Here is a 25,074-nt window from a genome sequence, read left to right as displayed (position 1 = left end):
ATAATAAAATCTTCTTTTGAATCACTGAGTTCTGTAGTTTGAAAAAAATTTGGAGAAAATCTTCCTTCATACCTGATACCTCTGTTTTTAATAAACACATTTTTTCATGATTATACTTTTGAGTCAGGGGTGTCTTAGAAATAGTTTTATATGAGCAAATACATATAAAAATTATAAGGAATGAATATATACATTCATATCCCTGTACATGTCATGACTTTATGCATATTTATATATTAGACATATATACACATAAAATTATATACAGTAATACATTGACCACTGGACACCAACTAAAAAATTGAGAGAGAAAAATTTGCTTAAATTGTTAAACATAAAATTCTGTCAGGAAGAAAATCTTTTCCTCTGTCAAAATAAGTTCTTTAATTGAGGGTCTGTGAATGTACAAAAGATAGATTAGCAAGATAAAAGGCAGGTTTTAATTGTATATGTGCCTAAGGAAGTTTTTGACTCAAAAAGACTGGTTAGAATTCAGGGCTTATAAACTTAATTAGGTGAAGAGGACAGAGAGAAGGTCACTGATGGGGGAAAATGATTTCATAGAGGTGAGGAAGAGAAAGAAAGGGCACAATTAAAGGAAAACAAATGACTGGAAAGATAAATGGGCCCTTAGGGGAACAGAGAGGAAATATGACAGTTCTGTGGTAATTTCTGTTTAGGTGTGGTGCCAATTTCTTTTTGTCTTTGGTGATAAGAGTCAATCTTCCCTGGTTTCTCTTTCCAAGGGGATTTATGACAATTGAATCTTTGAGTTCTTTGGGGAGGTTCTGCTTTTAGACAGATAAGGGATTTTGAGAAACTCCATTGCCTTCAATTCAAAATAATTTTTATGCCATAGTAAAATATTCTGGATTCCTTTAACACAGAGAACAGAAAGGTGGGCATGAAGTTTAACAGAAAAATAAAGACAACCGGACCCTCATCGGGTACTGAGCTCCCTGCTTCTAAGAGAATAATCTAATTGTTTTGTGATCTCACTTTGTAACTGGGTGGCTACCACCTCTGCTGGAAAGTTTAAAGATAGATAGGTTATACCTCCAAGTTTTAACTTCGGGGTCAATAGGCTATCTGTACTGTCCCTCTCCTCCCTTATCTCTCTTTACTTTTCAGAGAAAGAATAAAAACAGGCTAAGTTAGTAAAAATCCTCTTTGTGTGACTTATTTTCTAATGAACTTCGTGGCTTAGAGAAAATCTGCCCCTGATAAAAAAAAAAAAAAAAAAAAAAAAAAAGTTAAGGAACTTCAATTAGGACTTTAAAATCTAAGCACAGCAATATATCCCTGTGGTTGATTACAGACCCAGGGAGCTTCCAGGGTGTCAGCAGTGAGGCCAGAAATATTAGGTAAGGAAGAGTGATTGAATGCCAGGTGCTCACCCAAAGAGAGCTGCCTGTCTTTCTGGGCACTGTGGATGAAGGAACCTTCAGATAGAGTGCCTGGCAAGGCTGCTGTGGGGAAATGGAGAGGAAGAGAAAGTAAAGCATGTCTGCACAATCAGATCATTACCTTCCCTTCCTCACAGGCTAATTTTGATAACACTACCATCAAACATACTTTGAAATTATCTGAACTAAACATACATGATGCAAATTGTAAACTGAAGATTTTTTTTCTATAAAAATATTAAAAACACATTTCTCTCTTTCTTTAATGGACCATTGCTTTTTTGTTCTCTATATTTCTATTACAAATTCTGTGGTTGTAGCTCTATTCTTTTCAATTTTTTTTAGTATAAATTCTGGGGTACATGTGCAGAACATGTAGGTTTGTTACATAGGTATACACATGCCATGGTGGTTTGTTGCAGCCATCAAGCTGTCATCCACATTATTTCTCCTAATGCTATCCCTCCCCTAGCCTTTCCCTCCCCAGTAGGCCCCAGTGTGTGATGTTTAATCCCTGTGTCCATATGTTCTAATTGTTCAACTCCCATTTATGAGTGAGAAAGTGCAGTGTTTGGTTTCCGTTCCTGTGTTAGTTTGCTGAGAATGATGGTTTCCAGATTCATCCATGTCCCTGCAAAGAACATAAACTCATCCTTTTTTATGGCTTCATAGTATTCCATTATGTATATATGCCACATTTTCTTTATCTAGTTTATCATTGATGGGCATTTGGGTTGGTTCCAAGTCTTTGTTATTATGAACAGTGCCGCAACGAACATATGTATGCATGCATCTTTATAGTAGGTGAATTGTAATCCTTTGGGTATATACCCAATAATAAGATTTCTGGGTCAAATGGTATTTCTGGTTCTAGATCCTTGAGGAATTACCACACTGTCTTCCACAATGGTTGAACTAATTTACATTCCCACCAACAATGTAAAAGCATTTCCATTTCTCCACATCCTCTCCAGCATCTTTTGTTTCCTGACTTTTTAATGATTGCCATTCTAACTAGCCTGAGTGGTATCTCATTGTGGTTTTGATTTGCATTTCTCTAATGACCAGTGATAATGAGCTTTTTTCCCCATATATTTGTTGGCTGCATAAATGTCTTCTTTTGTGAAGTGTCTGTTTATATCCTTTGCTTCCTTTTTGATGGGATATTTTTTCTTTTAAATTTGTTTAAGTTCTTCATAGATTCTGGATATTAGCCCTTTGTCAGACGGATAGATTGCAAAAATGTTCTCCTATTTGGTAGGTTGCCTGTTTCCTCTGATAATAGTTTCTTTTGCTGTGCAGAAGCTCTTTCATTTAATTAGATCCCATTTGTCAATTTTGGCATTTGATGTCATTGTTTTTGGTGTTTTAGTCATGAAGTCTTTGCCCCAGCCTATGTCCTGAATGGTATTGTCTAGGTTTTCTTCTAGGGTTTTTATGGTTTTAGGTCTTACACTTAAGTCTTTAATCCATCTTTAGTTAATTTTTGTATAAAGTGTAAGGAAGGGGTCAAGTTTCAGTTTTCTGCATATGGCTAGCCAGTTTTCCCAATACCACTTATTAAATAGGGAATTCTTTCCCCCCTATTTGTTTTTCTCAGTCAGGTTTGTTAAAGATCAGATGGTTGCAGTTATGTGGCATTATTTCTGAGACCTCTGTTCTGTTTCATTGGTCTATATATCCATTTTGGTACCAGTACCATGCTGTTTTGGTTACTGTTGCCTTGTAGTTAGTTCGGTATTCTTTTCTATTTTTTATTCTCTCTGATATACAGATGTGAAATTTTAAAAGCATTCTCATTCGCTGAATATAAAAACTGAAGTCTCACTGAAATCCTTAATAGAGTAAACTATGCCTATCACACACCATTACCTTCTACATTGTGATTACTGGGCTTGATTTTAACAAAAAGCTTTATCAAAAACCAAAAGCAAAATCCCACCTTTGTGAAATAATCTATTAAACAAAACCAAACCCATGGGATTTGGGGAGGGAAAAAAGAAAAAACAAAAAATAGTTTACCTATTTTTAGCATGCTAAATTAAGCATCAGTACCAACTCTCAGGAGATTCTGAACTGCGGTATTAGCAAAGACTTAATCGAAATATGAAGGCAATTTGAGCCAAACTTTCCATATGCCTCATAGTCTTTAATTAATTAGTTATTACTAATTGTAAAATTAGTAAATACACATATAAAATATGTGTGTTTGTATATACATCTATGTACATGTATACAGATATGTGTGTGTGATTGGGGCAAATACAAGCACATGCATGTGCACACACACACAGATACACATGCACACACAATAAAATCACATTAAGGTGAGTCTAAAAAATGCATATACTTTTTCAGGTGCTAAATGTGGGGTGTCAGGTACCCAGTGGCAACAAAATAAATATGATCTGTTGTGAGATTTACAGTGGTCCAGGATTTATAAACCTGTTTTAAGTATTATGTCTATTTTGAAAAAATTACCTCACAGAACCTATAACTATTTAAAATTATGCCACAAAAGCATTATCCAACATATCAAACAAGTTTATGTGCAAAATCAATGAAATTGAACAGCCGTGACTAAAAGTTAACAGAATTAATCTAGGGTAGGAATGTCACATCCTAGCTGTTAGAAGTTATATGACTGATGACTGCTGTCTTCATCTGAGTCCTTTTTAGAAACAAGGCTTCGCAAAATGAGAGTGTATAAAAAATAAATATAATTATTTGACTTCTGATTTATATTAAAAATAAGAATGATTTTTTTTTTGTTTTTTATAAGTAAAGCTTTTGGGTATTTTTGCACATTTATTTCTTTTTCATCAATCTCATCTAAATGTCCAATTGACATTTATCCATCAAATAACCATAGCATGAGTGACTTTATAAGAAATAATCTTTGACCCAGTCCCTTATGTCATCCTAGCCCATGTCAGTGATTTGAATGCATGATTTGGGGTGACAAGAAATAAGTGAAAACTCCAAGACAAAACATCCTATTCACTTCATGGATTACCTTCCTTTTTTCATAATTACCTTGCCAACATTTGGGGAAGACGTACAAAATAGGACTACAATTCAATATTAGTATAAATATTCTCAGCTGCTACAGCATCTGTTGTAGACGCTGGTAAGAATCAGCAATCAGCACTATTCGTTTTGGGAAAAGATCAAAAAACAATCTTTGTTGTCTTGCTTTGGTTCTATATTAAAAGTGAAGTATTTTACTCAGCAATTTTTCTTTTAGTCCTGACATTATGGGACTCATGATAAGTGATGGACAGGTGGATGATTGAGTTGTTTCTGAGATAAGCACTGCTTAGTGGAAGAGTTATGGAGCAGAGCAGCCAATAAAACCATCTACAACAACTAATGGATAGTGATGACAGAGCTATAAGCACAGCAGGGAACATTTTTAGCTCCCTTTCCTGTCTTGGGGTGTAGTTTCCTCTGCATTAGCAAGGAGTGGGTCAACACCGACAATATAAGGCATTTTATATTTCAAATGCAAGATCACTCTACACAAGAGAAAAATGCTGTATCAGATTCCACCTTCAGCTTTTTGGAGCCCTTGTGACTTTGTAACCATCTAATGAAATACATGGGGCTAGACATCATAGGAAGAAAATAAGCCAAATTATGATAAAATTCTTAGCATCTGATAATCCCAACTTGTTTACATATTGGGAGAAAGTTTGGCAAAATGATATAATCAAAACAACAGACAGAACCTCAGTTCTTCCTCAATCCCATCCACAGAAAAACTGTTGAATGAAAAGCTTTCATTTACAACTGCTTATTTTAGTTTCATTTCTACTATTATATTTCAAGTTATTTTTGAAGAGAGGTGGAGAAAAATAATGGGGGTAAAAAGAAGTCCTGGCTTGAATGTAAGCTCGTAGTACTCTTGGTCAAAATTGGGAAACTTAAAGAGCAGAGAAGCCTAGTTTTATCTAAAACTAAAAATTTCCCCAGAAATAATTCAGATGTAGAGACACTAACCAACCCTTATTCTTTGGAGGGCCAGAGCAAAGTGAGCCACTTGTTAAAATTGTCCCACTGATCAGTAGCTAAGTGGAATGGCTGATAAATAAGAACCAAATAGTCTGTTTAACTAAGATCTTGACAAGACACAGGCAGACAAGAGTAGGACATAAGAGTTCCCTGGATTAGTTTTATTTGTTGCCTCTTCAAATACATTTAAAATATTTTTCCATTCAGTGCTATTTAATGGGAACAAGGAGAAGTAGATTTTCTTCTTTATGTTGTCTAATAAACAGGTTCACTTGTTATTTCTTTTCATTGTCTGAGTCAGGCCTAGTCTTTTGAAAATAGTTTGCAAACCATCTCCTTTCTCAATAGTCCTTGTTTTTTTTTTTTTTTTTTTTTTTAGCACTGTTGCAATTTTCCAAAACTTCTTGAGAGCCATGTTAAACCACTTACGATGTACATAATAAAAAATGAAATTATTCTTAGTATACAGCACTATATCATGTATTATTGCTTTCAGGTTTTCAGTTTACTGTGACTGCTAGCTTTCAACTAAGGTATGTGACCTTGCAAAATCAACAGAAATAGATCTGCATTATCAAGGAGTTGTTGCTGCTATTGCTGTATCATGATTATTGGTTTCATTTTAGCCTAGGGCCCAGTCCATTTCACAGGGAGTAAATATCATCATTGATACCAGTCATGTTTCGTTTCTACTACATATGGCTGGCAGAGCTAGGCCCTAGCTGACACACTGTTTTCTCAAACGCTTCACCAGGACAAAAGTAGCACTGATTGGTACCTTCAAGTTTAGATCAGCTGTTTAAGGGGAGACACTAATTAGTCCTCAAATTTTCCTCAGAGAACTACAAAGTATTAGGAAATATGCTATTCCATGTTTATGAGTTTCTTCCTCCAGCCTGTCTGTCCGTCCTTTGGTTTCTCCTTTCCACAGAAAAGGGATTGATTGATTAATTGATTGGTTGGTTGGATGAGTGAGCTGAGAAGGATCTGTCACCCAGTTATGGATGTTGCTCAATTGATCAGTGAGGCTCATGCCCTGGGACCTCATTCTTTGTCCCTACTAGTAGGGCTCTGTGGGTATGAGGCTGTGATTATTCCCTTGCAGCCTATCTGTATAAACAACCTGCATACTCTATTCATAAAAAAACCTTTTCCAAAATCAGAACTCAGGCAATGGCTACTAGAAATTCCATGTACAATCAAAACTCAAGCTGTGTTTGCCAATCCACCTCACTGACAATAAAGATGATATTTTAGTGTATATTTATTGAGCTTCTGTGTCTATTTTTTAATGAGATCTAAGCTTGAGGGAAAAGGAGGATTATGTACTATCTTGATCTCATTTCAACTCTCAATTCACAGGTCCACCACCTTTAAAACTCCAGAGCATTGTTCCCAGAGAAGTTAACTGGAACTGGCAGGTTCCCAGGACCCCACAGAGGGAGGGCAAAGCAGAAGAAAAAGTCAGAAATCGTGAATGGCATTTGGCAGTTGACTGAGAATACCTATGAGAATATGAGAGATAGTCTTTGGAAACTCACGGAAAAACTCAGAGGGAATATTTCAGGAAAAACTCAGAGGTGAACTTGCAAGCTGTGGATCAAAATACTTCAAGTTATTCTATAGAAGTTCTCAGCCTAGTGAAACCTGAGAAGTTTAGGTTACCTGTGGATAGATATTACACTTATAAACAACTTATTTGTGCAAAGCATTTAGGAGGGGTTTATATCGTTTAATTAGAAGACCATATCTGTGAAGTAAACAGGATAATCATAATTTCTCTATTTTACACGTAGAAAACTGAGGCATAGAAGGCTAAGAATTATGCCCATGTTATACAGCTGGCAAAAAAAGTGGGGAAGGATTAAAAAGATATATATTCCCTAATTTCTAGACTGTTTAAGTCTAGAATCATTTAGAGTTCCTTAAGCCTACAAATTCCCCTTTATAGAAATATTTATAAAGAATTTTGCATATGGCATTATTTAGATATAACTGGATTCAAAACATAGAAATACTTTAGGGCTTAATAATCGTGATAGGTAGACTCCTAAGATGGCTTCCAATGTTCCCTGCCATCTGGTATTCACACTCTTTTGTAAGCCCCCTTCCTTTCAGTTTTGGTAGGAGCTGTGACTTCCTTCTAGCCAAGAAAATTCAGCAAAGGTGATGGATGTTACTTCCGTTATTACATTACATGAGATTGAGGTTTCCATTTTGAAGTAGACTTGTATAATTGGCTGTCTCTCTTGTTGGCTTTGATGAAACAAACTGCTATATAAAACGGGACATGTTAAGAGACTAAAGGAAACCCCCAGCTAACAGCCAGCAAAGAACTGAATTCTGCCAACAACGATGTAAGCCTAGAAGAGGATCCTGCCTCAGTCAAACTTTGGCTGTAACTCCATTCCCATCAAGGTAGACACTTTAGGGTAGCCTATGCCCTGATTCCTGACCACAGAAATAGTCAGTTAATAAATGTGTGGTTTTCTTAAGCCACTAAGTTTGTGATAATTTATTGTGCAGCACTAGATAACTAAAACAGTAATTGATCCATTTTCTTTTCAATAAAACAACAGGAATTCTCTTATAGGTAAAAGCTACCAGCACGCCTAACAATTATATTCACTCTCGTTGTACTATTTCATATGCTGCCTTAACTTGTACTGCAACATATAATAAACTTGTGATTTGTACAGCAGACACCGCCTTTTTACAGTGTTCTCCCTTATTTCCCTGGCAGAATTCAATGCTCAGTTGTCTACAAATAGGCACTGCAATGCCAGAATCATTTATTGTAGAGTATTTAAGAATATTTCTGTATTAACAAGTCCTTGTGACATAAACACTAATAGAAAGCAGAATTCAGTCTCAAGGTACCCTATGGAACATTTATCCCGATTGCTTTACCAAGACTTGGACACTGGTGATCAACATTCCCTCTGATGATGCATGCATCCCAGGACTATTATGTCAGAAGGGAAAGAAAGAAAAGGAAATTATACGTATATATTTTAACCTCCTTGCAGTTTTTCATTTAGAAGGTCTCTTTTATAAATATGTGTTTTTATTCATCCTTTTCCTCATGCAAGTATTGAAAATGAGAAATCGGTTTAATCATTTTCTGAGAAATCAGCTAAATTCTAATGTTGTTTGATCACATTCAGTAGCAAAAATGTTAAGTACATTTCCATTTAGAGTGCTTGCTTAAATAGCCGTGCAAATAGGGAATACCCCAAAATCAGCATATATCATGAAAGTTTGAATTTTTTTTCCAGCACACCCTTACATTAATCCACTCACTTACTCTTGAAAATAATGCATTTTTCCAGCATATCATTCCTTAAATGAGGGTGATACATCACCACTGGAGATTCACCAGTGAGGCACATTAATAAAAGCAGACAGCTTCAGTTGTGTTTTCTGGGGAGAAGGTTTGGTTCTCATGAGTACAATGCTTGATTGCTTATGCCAAAATGAAACCCAGATGTTTCAACAACTTCTATTTTCTTTGCTAGAACATTTCCCTGGGTAATAATCTATGGGAACTCTCATTTCATTCTTCACTAAGGAGCTGCTCATTTCAAAATATTTTATTTGATATAGAGGATTAGGATTTGTCTCCTCTCTTCTGAAAACCAAGGAATTAAAAAATGCTATCACAACTAGACATCTTATTCTTTGATATGTCAGGACTCTAAAGTGAGGAAAATACACACACACACACACACACACACACACACACACACAGAGACACACTCACACACTCACACTCCTTCAAACACCTATTTTAATAGTAACCAGTAAGGCTAAAACATCTAGAATTTAGAACAATTGCCAATTTTTATTAAATGCTATTTAAATCTTAAGTATTTTTGGATTATTTGCTTCCCAAAAATGGTAATAATGGGATAAACAGGAGAAATGAATACTTGAAATTTGATCTTTAATTAGATTAAGATTTAGCTAAGTGATATTTTATTGAATAATGTTATATGGCATTTTTTCTCTTATTCAAACCCATTTTTTCATTTCAAATTGTGTTAAGTACATAACATATGTAGGTGATGTTCCCTGGAATCTCTAAATCCTCTTAAATTCTAATATTTTAGAATCTGGGCTATCCATATGGTAGGGTGAACTCTCCAGCGTAACAATGTTTTAACTTGAATGAAAAAAAGGTTTTATTTTCTCACATTCATTTGAATAATTCCACACTTAAAGTATACATAATGATTAAAATCACATCTATACTTGTAGTGTTGAATCAGATATTTAATCACCTCATTAATACTGAAAATAAAAAATTATAAATATGTAAGTCAAATAATCAGTGTTCGATCACGTTATATTTATAAAATTCAGAAAAATATGAAAATAAGATATATAGAAACTCCCTAGAGCAGATTAAATTTTTATGTTATTTTTGATGAATAGATTTGATGGAATTCAATCAACTAAAGACATTTGAGAAAATATGGGTTGATGAATCATAGCAACATACTTATTTGAGAGATCCATAGGGAAGAGAGATCCATGCATTGTTTGAAATATATGTTATTAAACATTCTTAGTAGAAACTGCATTGAGAATCTAATTGCATGGAATTGTCAAAGAAAGGGTTTAAAACAGAAGAGAATTACTGTAAGACCCAGATTTAATATCAGGAAAAGTCATGTCTTTGTATAAAGAAAACCTAGCCCAAAGAAAGAAACTGTAAATTCAAATTAATTGAAGAAATAAGCACAATGAAAAATACTAAAGGAACAAATTGGAATTTTTAAAGGAAAACACTGAGTAGGAAAAATAAACATGGTATGAAACAAAGAGAGCGACTTGGAATAGATAAACTGCATGCTTTATATTACAATTTCCTGAGGCTACTTGTGAATTTCATTGTTTTAGAGCAACAGAGTTCAAATTAGTAATACTAATTTTTAAAGGTTGCCCACAAAAGTTCACTAACTAGAGTTAATATAGAGACTCAGAAGTGAGTATTGGTTCATAAAAAAAATTAAAACAACCTGGGCAAGCTACAAAATTATAGCCTAAATGAAGGAATGGGGGCAGAGCCAAGATGGCCAACTAGAAGCAGCATCAATCAGAGGCTCCCATTGAAAAGATCCAAAACAGCATGTGAATCCTGCACCAGCAAGTGAGGTATCCAGGTTCTGTCCTTAGAACTGACTAGGTGGCTGGCATGACCCACGAAGAGGAAGAAAGAGCAGTATGGTGCAGCAGTCCACCTGAGAACCACACAGGGCAGGAGAGCCCCCACCCCCATTCAAGGGAGTCAGTGAGTGAGTTTGCTACCCAGCCTGAGAAACCATGCTTTTTCCACAGCAGTGTGCTATCCATGGATCTGAAGATCCCACTTGGGAGCCCACACCACTGGGGCCTTGGGTCCCAACCATGGAGACATGCAGATTCTCAACAACTACTTGGCTAGATTCAGCCTAAGCCTGCAGAGTTCCCAGGGAAGGGGCATGGGGGTAGGTGTGGCCATCACCAAAGCTATAGCTGCCTGCGGTCTAAGCCATCTGAGCTTCATGGGAGAGGGATGGCAGTCATCACTGTGGCTGCAGGGCCTCCCTGTAGGAACTCCAACTCCAGCCAGGGGCTCAGGGACAGAACTCTGATCTCCCTGGGAATGAGCCCCTAGGGGGAGTGGTGGCTGTAGTCTCCACAGACCAGTAGACTTAGTCTCTCCTCTTGCTTGCTCTAAGGAATCCGGGCAGCCCAGATGAGTGCGTTTTCCCTCAGTCCAGCACATCACTTCCACCAAGGGACAGCCAAACTGCCTCATTAAACGGATTCTGCTTCCTGTGCCACCCAATTGGTTGAGACCCTCTTAACAGGGGTTGTCAGACATCTTATATAGGAGCATTTTTACTGTCATCAGGTTGGTGCCCCTTGAGCCCAGAGATCCCAGAAGAAGGAGTAGGCACACATCTTTGCTATTCTTCAGCCTCCCTGAGTGACACCTCCAGGTGCAGAAGCAAATCGGATGAACAGGGCCTGAAGTGAAACCCCAGCAAACCTCAGCAGTCCTACAGAAGAGGGACCTGACTACTGAAAGAAAAGCAAACAGGAAGCAACAATGGCATCAACAAAAGTCCCCACAAAAACTTCATCCAAGAGTTAGCAGCCTCAAAGGTCAAAACTAGACAAACTCATGAAGATTAGTAAGAATGAATCAAAAAAATGCTGAAAACCCATATGGCCAGAGTGCCTCTTCTCCTCCTCAGCAATTCTCCAGCAAGAGTGCAGAACTGGACGGAGAATGAGATGGATGAATTGACACATGTAGGCTTCAGAAGGTGGGTAATAACAAACTTCACTGAAGTAAAGGAGCACTTTCTACCCCAATAAAAAGAAGCTAAGAACCTTGATAAAAGGTTAGAGGAACTGCTAAAGAGAATAATCAGTTAAGAGAAAAACATAAATGACCTGATGGAGGTGAAAAACAGCATAAGAACTTCATGAGGCATATACTAGTATTCAATAGCCAAATCAATCAAGTCGAAGAAAAATTATCAGAGATGGAAGACTGTCTTCCTGAAAGAAAGCAGACAGAAAAGATCAGAGAAAAAAGAATAAAAAGGGACAAATCTCTGAAAATTATGAGACTATGTAAAAAGACTGAACTTATAGCTGATTGGAGTACCTGAGACAGGGAGAATGGAATCAAGTTGGAAAACACACTTCAGGATGTTATCAAGGAGAACTTCTTCAACCTAGCAAGACAGGCAAACATTCAACTTCAGAAAATACAGAGAACCCCACTCAGATACTCCATGAGATAAACCCCAAGACACATAATCATCAAATTATCCAAGATTGAAATGAAGGAAATAATGTTAAGGGCAGCCAGAGAGAAAGGCCAGTTCACCTACAAAGACTAACAGCAGATCTCCTAGGAGAAACCCTACAAACCAAAAGAGAGTGGTGGGGGGTAATATTCAGCATTCTTAAAGAAAAGCATTTTCAATGCATTATTTCATATCCACACAAACTAAGCTTCATAAGTGAAAGAGAAATAAAATCCTCTCCAGACAAGCAAATGCTGAGGGAATTCATCACCACCAGGCCAGCCTTGCAAGAGCTCCTGAAAGAACCACTAAATATGGAAAGGAAAGACTGGTACCAGCCACTGCAAAACAAACAAAAATATAAAGACCAATGACACTATGAAGAAGAGATGTCAACTACTGTGCAAAATAACCAGATAGCATCAGGATGATAGGATAAAATTCATACATAAAAATATTAACCTCAAATTTAAATGGGCTAAATGCCCCAATTAAAAGACACAGACTGGCAAATTGGATAGAATCAAGACCCACTGTTGTGCTGTATTCAAGAGACCCACCTCACATTCAAAGGGACACACAGGCTCAAAATAAAGGGATGGAGGAAGATCTACCAAGCAAATGGAGAGGGGAAAAAAAAAAAAAAAAAAAAGCAGGGGTTGCAATCCTAGTTTCTGACAAAACAGACTTTAAACCAACAAAAATCAAAAGAGACAAAGAAGGGCCTTACATAATGGTAAAGAGATCAACAAGAAAAGCTAATTATCCTAATATATATATGCACTGAATACAGGAGCACCCAGATTTATAAAACAAGTTCTTAGAGACTTACAAAGAGACACCCAAAAACGATGGAATATACATTCTTCTCAGTGCCACATGGTACTTACTCTAAAATTGATCGTATAATTTGAAGTAAAACACTCCTCAGCAAATGCAAAAGAATTGACATCGAAACAAACAGTCTCTCAGACCATAGTGCCATCAAATTAGAACTCAGGATTAAGAAACTCACTCAAAACCACACAACTACATGGAAATTGAACAAACTGCTCCTTGGTAAATAATAAAATTAAGGCAGAAATCAAGAAGTTCTTTGAAGCCAATGAGAACAAAAAGACAACATACCAGACTCTCTGGAACACAACTAAAGAAGTATTAAGAGGGAAATTTATAGCACAAAATGCCCATATCAGAAAGCTAGAAAGATCTCAAATTGACACCCTAACATCACAATTAAAAGAATTAGAGAAGCAGGAGCAAACAAATCCAAAAGCTGGCAGAAGATAAGGAATAACTAAGATCAGAGCAGAACTGAAGGAGATACAGACCAAAAAACCCTTCAAAAAAATCAATAAATCTAGGAGGTGGTTTTTTGAAAATAAAATTAATAAAATAGGTTAGTAAGTAGACTAATAAAGAAGGAAAGAGAAAATAATCAAATAGACACAATAAAAAATGATAAAGGGGATATCACCACTGACCCCACAGAAATACAAACTACCATCAGAGAACACTATAAATACCTCTATGCAAATAAACCAGAAAATCTAGAAGAAATGGATAAATTCCTAGACACATACACCCACCCAAAACTAAACCAGGAAGAGGTCAAATCCCTGAATAGACCAATAACAAAATTCTACAATTGAGCCAGTGATAAATAGCCTACCAACCAAAAAAAGCCCAGGACCAGAGAGATTTACAGCCAAATTCTACCAGAGGTACAAAGAGAAGCTAGAACCATTCCTTCAGAAACTATTTCCAACAATTGAAAATAAGGGACTCCTCTCTAACTCATTTTATGAGGCCAGAATCATCCTGATACTAAAACCTGAAAGAGATGCAACAAAGAAAGAAAATTTCAGGCCAATGTCCTGAAATTGAACATCAATGCAAAAATCCTCAATAAAATACCAGCAAACTGAATCCAGCAGCACATCAAAACGCTTATCCACTGCGATCAAGTTGGCTACATCCCTGGGATGCAAGGATGGTTCAACATATGCAAATAAATGAATATAATCCATCATATAACTGATGGAAAAAAACCATAATTATTTCAATAGATGCAGAAAAGGCATTTGATAAAATTTAATACTCCTTCATGTTAAAAATTCTCAATAAACTAGGTATTAATGGAACATATCCATCAAAATAATAAGAGCTATTTATGACAAACTCATTAAAGAACTTACTTTGGCAGAGGAAAAGGTTTTCCTCCTGACGGAATTTTATGTTTAACAATTTAAGCAAATTTTTCTCTCTCAATTTTTTAGTTGGCTTCCAGTGGTCAATGTATTATATAATTTTATGTGTATATATGTCTAATATATAAATATGCATAGATAAAGTCATGACATGTACAGGCATGTGTATGTATATATTCATTCCTTATAATTTTTATATGCATTTGTTCATATAAAACTATTTCTAAGACACCCTTGAAGCAAAAGGACAATCATGAAAAACAATGTGTTTGTTAAAAACAGAGGTCTCTGGTATGAAGGAAGATTTTCTCCAATTTTTTTCAAACTAAAGAACCCAGTGACTCAAAAGAAGATTATATTACTATGAATCACAGAAATACTTTAAATTCATGTTCATATTGTCAAAGAATTTTTAATTTGTTTCTTTCTTTCCCTTTACACTTTTCATTAGTTTGAATGCATAAGGGAAAGAATAGAAATTCGAGCTGTCTAATTTACTTGCTTCTTATCATCTGTTTGTTTTAGAACCTGGGAGGCTAATTTATGGATGAAGATAAAGATTATGAGGATAAAAAGAAGCATCATCATCCTAATACCAAAACCTGGAAAAGACACAACAAAAAAAGAAAACTTCAGGCCAATCTCCCTGATGGAAATCGATGTGAAAATCCTCAATAAAATACTGGCACACCAAATCCAACAGCACATCAAAAAATGTATCCACCATGATCAAGTCAGCTTCATCCCTGGGATATAAAGTTGGTTCGATATACATAAATCAATTACGTATTGCAATGTGATGCAATCCATCACATGAACAGAACCAAAGACAAAAACCACATGATTATCTCAACAGATGCAGAAAAGGCCTTCTATAAAATTCAACATCCTTTCATGCTAAAGACTCTCAATAAACTAAGTATTAATGGAACATATCTCAAAACAATAAGAGCTATTTATGACAAACCCACAGCCAATATCACATTGAATGGGCAAAAGCTGGAAGCTTTCCCTTTGGAAAATGGCACAAGACAAGGATGCCCTATCTCACCACTCCTATTCAACATAGTATTGTAATTTCTGGCCAAGGCATTCAGGCAAGAGAAAGAAACAAAGAATATTCAAATGGGAAGACGGGAAGTCAAATTGTCTCTGTTTGCAGATGACATGATCCTATATTTAGAAAACCCCATAATCTCAGCCCTGAAAATCCTTAAGCTGATAAGCAACTTCAGCAAAGTCTCAGGACACAAAACCAAAATGTGCAAAATTCACAAGCATTTCTTTACACTAACAATAGGCAAGCAGAGAGCCAAATCATGAATGAACTCCCATTCACAATTACTGCAAATAGAATAAAATATCTTAAAATACAAGTAACAAGGGAGGTGAAGGAGCTCAAGGAGGACTACAAACCACTTCTCAAGGAAATAAAAGGTGATAAAAACAAATGGAAAAACATTCTATCCTCCTGGACAGAAAGAATCAACATCATGAAAATGACCATACTACCCAAAAATAATGTATAGATTCAATGCTATTCCCATCAATCTACCATTGACATTCTTCATAGAATTAGAAAAAAAAACACTTTAAAATTTATATCAAACCAAAAAAAACCCTAAGCAAAAAAAAAAAAAAAAAAACAACAAAGCTGGTGGTTTCAAGCTACCTGACTGTAAACCATACTATAAGGCTACAGTGCCAAAACAGCATGATACTGGTATAAAACAGACAGAAGGGTACCACAATAGACCAATGGAATTGTATAGAGACCTCAGAAATAAGACCAAACCTCTACAGCCATCTGATCTTCAACAAACCTGACAAAAACAAGCATTGGGGAAATAATTCCCTATTTAATAAATGGTGCTGGGAAAACTGGCTAGCCATATGCAGAAAACTGATACTGAACCATTTCCTTACACCATACACAAATATTAATTCAGGATGCATTAAATTTAAATGTAAAACCTAAAGCCATAGAACCCTAGAAGAAAATCTAGGGAATACCATTTAGGACCTAGGCATGAGCAAAGATTTTGCGACGAATTCACCAAAAGCAATTGCAACAAAAGCAAAAATTGACAAATGGAATCTAATTAAACTAAAGAGCTTCTGCACAGCAAAAGAAACTACCTTAAGAGTGAACAGGCAACCTACAGAATGGAAGAAAATTTTTGTAATCTACCCATCTGACAAAGGTCTAATATCCAGAACTTACAAGGAACATAAACAAATTTACAAGAAAAAAAAAACAACATCAAAAAGTTGGCAAACGATATGAACAGACACTTCTCAAAATAAGACATTTATGCAGCCAACAAACATATGAATAAAAGCTCAACATCACTGAATGTTAGAGAAATGTAAATCAAAACCATAATGAGATAACCATCTTTGCCCGTCAGAATTGCGATTATTAAAAAGTGAAGAAACACGAGATTCTGATGAGGCTATAAAAAAATAGGAATGGTTTTACATTGTTTCTGGAAATATAAATTAGTTCAACCACTGTAGAAGGCAGTGTGGCAATTCCTCAAGGATCTAGAACCAGAAATACAATTTGACCCAGCAATTCCATTACTGGATATGTACCCAAAGGAATATAAATCATTCTGTTATAAAGATATATACACATGTATGTTTATTGCAGCACTATTCACAATAGCAAAGACATAGATACAACCCAAATGCTCATCAATAATAGACTGGATACATAAAATCTGGTACATATACACCATGGAATGCTATGCAGTCATAAAAAGGAATGAGATCATGTTCTTTGCAAGGATATGAATGAAGCTGGAAGCCATTATCCTCAGCAAATGAACACAGGAACAGAAAACCAAACACTGCATGTTCTCTTTCATAAGTGGGAGTTGAACAATGAGAATACATCGACACAGAGAGGGAGACAACACACACCGGGGCCTGTTGGTGGCAGAGTAGGGTGGAGAGGGAGAGCATCAAGGCAAATAGCTAATGTATACAGGGCTTAAAGCCTAGGTGATGGGTTGATAGGTGAAGCAAACCATCCTGGCACACATAGGCTTATGTAAGAAACCTGCATGATCTACACATGTATACTGGAACTTAAAGTAAAAAAAATTAAATAATTTATTTTTTTAAATTAGAGAATGGAGTACACAAATAAACAAAAATGAACCAATAATCCAGAAAGTTATGTGTACTTGGACAGCTGCTTCAACCCCTGAAAGAGGAATTAGAGGAGAAATTTTCCAGAGATAAGATCAAGGCACATAGAACATTGTCTAATCTTTAATGAATGTTCTCATGCCAGTGACTGGATGCTAAGCCTTGGTAAAAGGAGGCATATTAAGTCAGTTCTTCAAAGTGTTTTAAGTCAATGATGAACTGAATTTAATTAAAACTGCACAAATCCCTACATGGAAGTCAAATACAGATTAGGCTGATTTAACCTACATTACTGACAGAAGAAGGGTCACCTTTTTCTGGAGATAAATATTATTTACATTAATCTATTACATACAGTGTCATGAATAAAAGGCACAAGGAAACAAATAGTGTTACCTTTGGTGAACAGCAGAGATAAAAGCAGAAACAGAATTAGATTTGTTCTGATGCTGGAATTATCAGACAGAAACTTAGAAATAACTAGGAGTAGTATGCCCAGAAGAAAAGGTAAACAACTCATATGCAGAAATAAGAAATCTTAGCAAAGAGGTTGACACCATAAAAATGAAAAATCTAGAAATAAAAAATACAGTATCAGGATTTTTTCTATGAAATTAACAGCACACAGATGCAACAGAAGAATAAGTAAAATTGAAGATCATTGTCAATAGAAATTATCCAAAGTGTAAACCAAAGAGAGGAGGAGAAGAAAAAGAATGGAACACCTGAAATCAGTTGAACAACATCAAATGGTATAATACATGTATAATTTCTGTCCCAGAAAGTGAGAAAGTAGAAAATGGACCAGAAGAAATATTTGGCAAGATTATGGCTGAGGTTTTTCTTCAAACTGATAAACCATATCAACTCATAGTCTCAGAAAACTCAACAAACGCCAAGCAGCATAAATGCAAGGTAAAGTATAACTAGTTTCATAAACATCAAACTGCTGAAAATCAACTATAAAAGAAAACAATCTTAGAAGAAACTAAAAAAAAAAATAATGATTACATAAAATTAAAATTGTAGTTGACTTCTCACCAGAAACAATGAGAACCAAGTAGGATTGATTGACATCTTTAAAGTGCTGAAAGAAAGGAAACAAATATGAACTTTCACACTGAAATTCTGTATCAAGTGAAAATATTCTTTAAAAAGGCAAGAGAAAGATATTTTCAGACCATTAGATGCTGAGCAAATTCATCCTTAGCAGGCCTGCATTATATGTAATGCTATAAAATATTCTTTAGAATATTTATTCATTATACGTAATGCTAGGAAATATGGGTAAAAATGCACTTAATATTTACACATATTTTTACTTTATCTGGTCCTCTTATTGGTTTCTGCCAAATGTTACCAATTCCTTGTTGTTTTTTTCTTTTACAAATAGATATACAGATTTATCTTTAAATGTTTTAAAAAGAATGTTGACTTATTAAAGCAATATACATCTAGTATACAGAAGTAAAATATATGACAATAAGAGCACAGAATTATACTGTTGTACTTTTTTACCTTGTTAATGAAGTAGTATGATATTTGGAGATATGCTCAGTAAATTAAAGATGCATATCGCAATACATGGAGTTATGGGTATAATACCAGTGAATGTGATAAAATGGCATACTAAAAAATACTTGGTTTACACAAAAGAAGATAGAGAAAAAGGAGAAAAAACAAATAGGACAAATAGAGAATACAGATGATGATGACAGACAAACTCAAACATATTGATAAATATATTAAATTAAAATGCATAATCACTCCACATAAAAGGCAGAGATAGTTAAACTGGATAAAAAAGAAAAAATCAACTATATGTTGTTTACAACAGACAGTTTAAATATTAACAAAAAGTTAAAAATTAAAGCATGGAAAATATACCATGCAAACACTAACCACAGGGAAGATGTCATGGCTTCATTAATATCAGAATATAATTCTAGAGAATGATTATCACTAGAACTAAAGACATTTCAAAATGAGAAACATAAATTCATCAAAAAGACTTAGGAATGTATAAAAACAAAACTTTCAGGTATGTGAAGCAAAGCAAATATTAAAGGAAGAAATATCCACAGTTAGTGGATATTTTAAGAACCTTTTCTTTAAAATAAAAAGTAGATAAAATGATCAGATTAATTATAGAAGGCTTGAACAATATTACCAACTAAGTTAGCCTGATTGATATTCGTAGAACATTTTGCCCAACAGCTATAGATAGACACCTTTTTTTTTTTTTTTTACAAGCATACATAGAATATTCACCAAGAAGGACAATATGCTGAGGACATAAAATGTCTCAATAAATTCCAAATGACCAAAATAATACAAAGTAGGGTTTCTGACCACAATAATATTAATTTAGAAATTAAAAACAATAAGATATCAAGAACATCACAAAATATATGAAAATAAAAACACAGTTTTAAATAACCCATGGTCAAAGTGCAGAACCAGATCAATCTGGCAAACTTTCAGATGCTGTTAGGAAACAAATTGTGGGTCTATAGTTGTATATTTGATGGCCTTTCATTTAAGAGCACAAGGAAATGTTTGGTCTTTCTAAGGTGATGTGAAAATGTTCTTTTATGTTTCATGATCACTGATAGTTCATTGACTACTTCTTGGAGCCTTGATCAACTCTGCTGTTCATTTCTGTGTTATATCTGGAGAATTATTTTCTAATTTCTCTGAAGCTCCACATCTTATTCTTCATCCTTAGTGAAACAGTGTACCACAATAGTGTGGGGGTCAGAGGAGATAAATATATTTAGTTTCCCCAGGAATCAACAATGCAAATGTTATTCTGATTACAGAAAAATCACAGGGAATGTTAGACTCTGGGAATTAATGTTATTAATGTGGTCAAATCATGCTCACAGTCATAATTTAGATAATGGATTGTTGGCATAGTTAAAAAAAAAAAAAGTTCTCTAGTATTAACCAAACATCTTATCACCAAGTAAGACAAACAAATGCAAAGATTGGGATGTTATGCAAATAATAGAGCATAAAAGCCATGATGCATTATTCAATAAATAAGTGCAGCTGCATGAAACTCATGTGCATAAAACTATTTTATTTGACCTCCTTAAGAATATTTGATGAAAATTGGTAAAGTATACAAAAATCAAAAGGTTTAACATCTGATTATGATACTTTCTATCTACAGAAAAGTATCTGATCACAATATTTTCTCTTCAATTACTAGTAAGTATTGGGCTTACTTTTGCATACGTGATTTAATTTTCTTCCTTATTTACAAGATGTCTTTGTTCTTCAGATTATTTCTATAACCAAAATAACCTTGTTGTTCTATTTTTAAAAATAATTCATGGAAATTACTCAAAATATCTTATATAGAAATGTCTAAACCAGGCTAGGCATGGTGGTTCATGCGTGTAATCTCAGCACTTTGGGAGGCCAAGGTGGGCAGATCACCTGAGGTCAACAGTTCAAGACTAGCCTGGACAACACAGTGAAACCATGTCTTTACTAAAAATTTTTTTAAAAAATTAGCTGGGTGTGGTGGCAGGCACCTGTAATCTCAGCTGATGCAGCAGAATTGCTTGTACTCGGAAGGTAGAGGTTGCAGTGAGCCAAGACCGCACCATTGTACTCATGCCTCGCCAACAAGAGTGAAACTCAGTCTCAAATAAATAAATAGAAAAGAAAAAAAAATGTCTAAACCGAAGACATGCATGGAGGAGAAAATGAAGTTGCTCCTTAAGTCACTCTAGAGACAATCAGTGTTTAACAGTCAGTAATATCCATTCAGACTTGTTTATATACACACAAAAAATTGGAGATATATTGTACATGTAATGTTTCTGTATAAAACATTTATTATATGTGCATATAATTATAAGTGACCATATTTAGAGAGAAATGTACATATGGTCTGTAATTCTGATTATTCACATCATTAACAATACAGTGAAGCTATATTTTATAATATATTATAGATAATAAACTCTGGTGCTTATAATAGCTGTATGTTGGCCATCTTTTTCAACAATTCACATTAATTAACTCATTTTAGTTTCACAATAACTAGGGTGTTAGATAAAATTGTTATCTTCATACACACGTGAGAAAAATCAAGTGTAAAGAAGTAAATTGCCCAAGGTTTAGAGGCAGAAGGAGATGATCCTTTTTCTCCCTATTGTTAGGGTCATAGATGATATCCTTATCTAACAAAAAACAGATTAACAAGATAAAAACAAATTTATTTGATCATACTTTTATGTGATATGACAGAATGAAGACCTAAAGTAACAGGGTGAACAATCCATTCTGATGCTTAGGTTTGATAATGCATGGACACCCATGTAGAAATTGGACTAAAAGGGGGCATCATCTAATGCTGATAACTGGATGTGGAAACTCAGGAAGGCCTGTTCAGATTCCTCTCTGTTCAACATTCCTCCCTCTGAATATAGCATAGGATCCCCCTGGAATGAGAGTCTTAAATTCTTTATAGCCACTTACACAGAAAGGTGGGGGAAGGTTAGAGTAATATATTTAGGCTTTACGGCTGGCTTTGGGAGAACAGAAGTTCCAGTTTCCATGACGCACCTTGGGGAAGAGGGATTCTAGTTTCTATGGCTATTCTTGGAGGAGACTAAGGGGTGAGAGACAGGAGGACAGGAGAAGGTCATAGAGAAACTTTACTTCTAAGGCTGCTTCTGAGGCCTTTACTTTGGGGTATTGTTTTCTGAACCCCCAAGGAAGGTTATCTCACTAAGTAGAATAACAAAGGACCTCCTCCTCTTTATTAGGCACTTCGTAGCCTAGTATAGATGTGCCTTGGCTGATTTCATTAATCCGACATGGATGAACATTTAAACTACTTCTATTATAATAAATGTTGCAATAAACATTCTTGATTCTCTGGCATTTGGAAGCCTTATAGACCTGGGAAAGATTGCTCCTCTCAGGCCTAGCTAATTTTTAAAAGTAATAAACAACTTACTGGGGAGCATGCCTTTCATACGCAAACTAACCAATAGGGAGTCTACAGCCTCAACCATCTCCTTATCTAACTCTCACACACCAAGCCCATATTTCCCCTGCACTATATCATTTTAATGCCAGGTATCAGGCAACTAGAGAGCAGGACTATCACTCAGAGCCTGACAGAATCATTCAAACTAGCTAATCTTATTCAAACTTGCCTTACCTTTCCACAGAAATTCCGATAAAGGCTCGGGCATATGCCATCTCCTCACTCATCTTCTGCCTGCTCCCCATCCTGATGTCCACTAGGCGGCTCTATGTAATATGCCTGGTGTGCCCCCTTCTTTCAGGAAATATGAGTAATAAATTATTTTTTAAATTATATTAGCCTCTCTTTTTTTGTCACTCAGCCACCTCCTTAAATTAAAATTCTGCAATTCAAATGAAGACAGTTTATGCATACCCTCAAACAACAAACTTTGCAAAGAGTGTACACACACACACACACACACAAACTGTTTCTTGTATTTGTACTGCTATTATGCATTTTTTCATACAGTTTATTCATTATTTGTTTTTACTTTCACAAGAGTATTTGATTCTAATTTTATCTCTGCTCCAGGGGACTATCATTCCACATTGTGGTTAAAGTTGGTTAACTATGCTTCTAGGCTACTTAGTACGCTCAAAAGGAGAGCACATGTTCCCTATAATTCATCTTTAGTTAAAATAAAAGTGCCTGGGAGTTGGCCTTTGTGGGAGGAACACCTGCCTGGAATGAGAGGAAAATAGACTCATAAGCCCCCACGAGTGATTCGGCTGCCTGTTTTGTAATGCAAAGCTTGTTAATAAGAGCCAGCTGTCTCTTACAGAGCCAGGGTGTTCCTGCTCAGAACATGTTCACTAAAGGCCCTCTCAAAATGACAACCAACTGGGCAAGAATCCTCAAGTTGTTTTTAAATTAGAGAAAAGAAGAAGAAATGGGGTTAAAGATACATTTTATAAAACTCCTGCTGAAAAACTTCAGGAAGTTTTCCAATAAATTTAAGGTGGCACTCAATAAAGGAAAAACTTAATTCTATCTAAAAATTGCTTTCAAGAGCTCATGCAAAGGCTAAGCAGTTTTTATGATCCTTACTGTTACTCATTTTCCCTTCATTTGGGCCATTTCATCAATGCAACTTCTAATCTGGTAATGATGCAGATCTCTTTACTAGCTTAAAATATATATCACTAATCCATGTTTTTAGTCTCACAGAAAAAATTTAAAGATGATGATTATTCCTTGATCTAAAAATGAATGCCTTAAAATGACTTTTTCAAAATGAAGTGTTGACTCTTACCCAGTGCTTTTTTAAGTACTTCAGAAAAAGAATAGCATACATTTTATCTGGAAAGATTTAAGAGGCCACTAAGAACTTTTTACTATTCATAGAAGAAAAATTGTGAAAGAGAAATTAATAGAGTTGTTTAATGTATGGTTTGTAATTTGGAATATCCTGAAAACCAGTACCTAGTTGAAAGAGATCCTTCAGAAGGATTTCACGCATTAAACCACGTCAACTCAAGTAGCATTTTACTCATTTGGAAGTCACAAATTTTGAATAATCTAAAGCAGTAATTTCCAACCTATGGGAATCTTGCAGAATTAGGTAGATATACTGAGTTATTGCACAAAGTTGAGTAAGATCTGAATGCAAAGCAAAGTGTAGTATGAGAGAGTTATTTTCTTACATTTCAAGACTTCTTGCAAATCAGAAAGAAAAAAAATGATAAAGTAAAAAATAGTGGGCAAAAATTAAAAATGTAGACAAGGTTTTGTAAAATATCTGCAGGCAGGACATAAAATTTTTAAATGTTTATTTTCTGTGGGACAGGTCAAATGGCATAGGGTTGAAAGCACCAGCTTAGGACAGGAAAAGACCTACAGCAAGGTACTTAAGGCATTCTAAATCTCATTGTCTGTTTTCATAAAAGAAAAACAATATCAGTTCTTACCTTATAGTGTTCTGTGAAAATTATAAAATGAATGCATTGGTGGCTGGCATGTGATAATAATTCAAAAAATGCTAGCTAGTATAAAAATGAACATTAAAATAACAATGAGATAGCTTTCTTTGTTTACTAAAGGTTTAAATGATATGATTTACTGTTTGCATGATTTTGAGAAATAAACATTTCTCATTATATGTAGAAGTCCAACCTGAATCATATTGCCAAACTGGGAGGAAACTTGGTGTGTTTGGGTTCACCAGAGAAACAATATGATATATATATATATATAAAATGGAGATTTATTATGAGAATTGGTGTATGCAGATATGGAAGACAAGAAGTCCCATGATATACCATCTGCTAGCTAGAGAAACAGGAAAGCCAATGGTGTAATTCAGTACAAGTCTGGAGGCCTGAGAACCAAGGAAGTCAATAGTGTAACTCCTAAACCAAGTCCAAAGGCTTGAGAACCAAGAGCTCCGACGTCAGAAGGTGGGAGAAAACAGACATTCC

The sequence above is a fragment of the Sapajus apella genome, unplaced genomic scaffold, assembly GCF_009761245.1.
Source record: "Sapajus apella isolate SASKATOON/1434 unplaced genomic scaffold, GSC_monkey_1.0 scaffold45, whole genome shotgun sequence".
Lineage (NCBI taxonomy): Eukaryota > Metazoa > Chordata > Mammalia > Primates > Cebidae > Sapajus > Sapajus apella.
The sequence above is the reverse complement of the archived record's forward strand: the minus strand, read 5'-3'. Positions refer to the sequence as shown.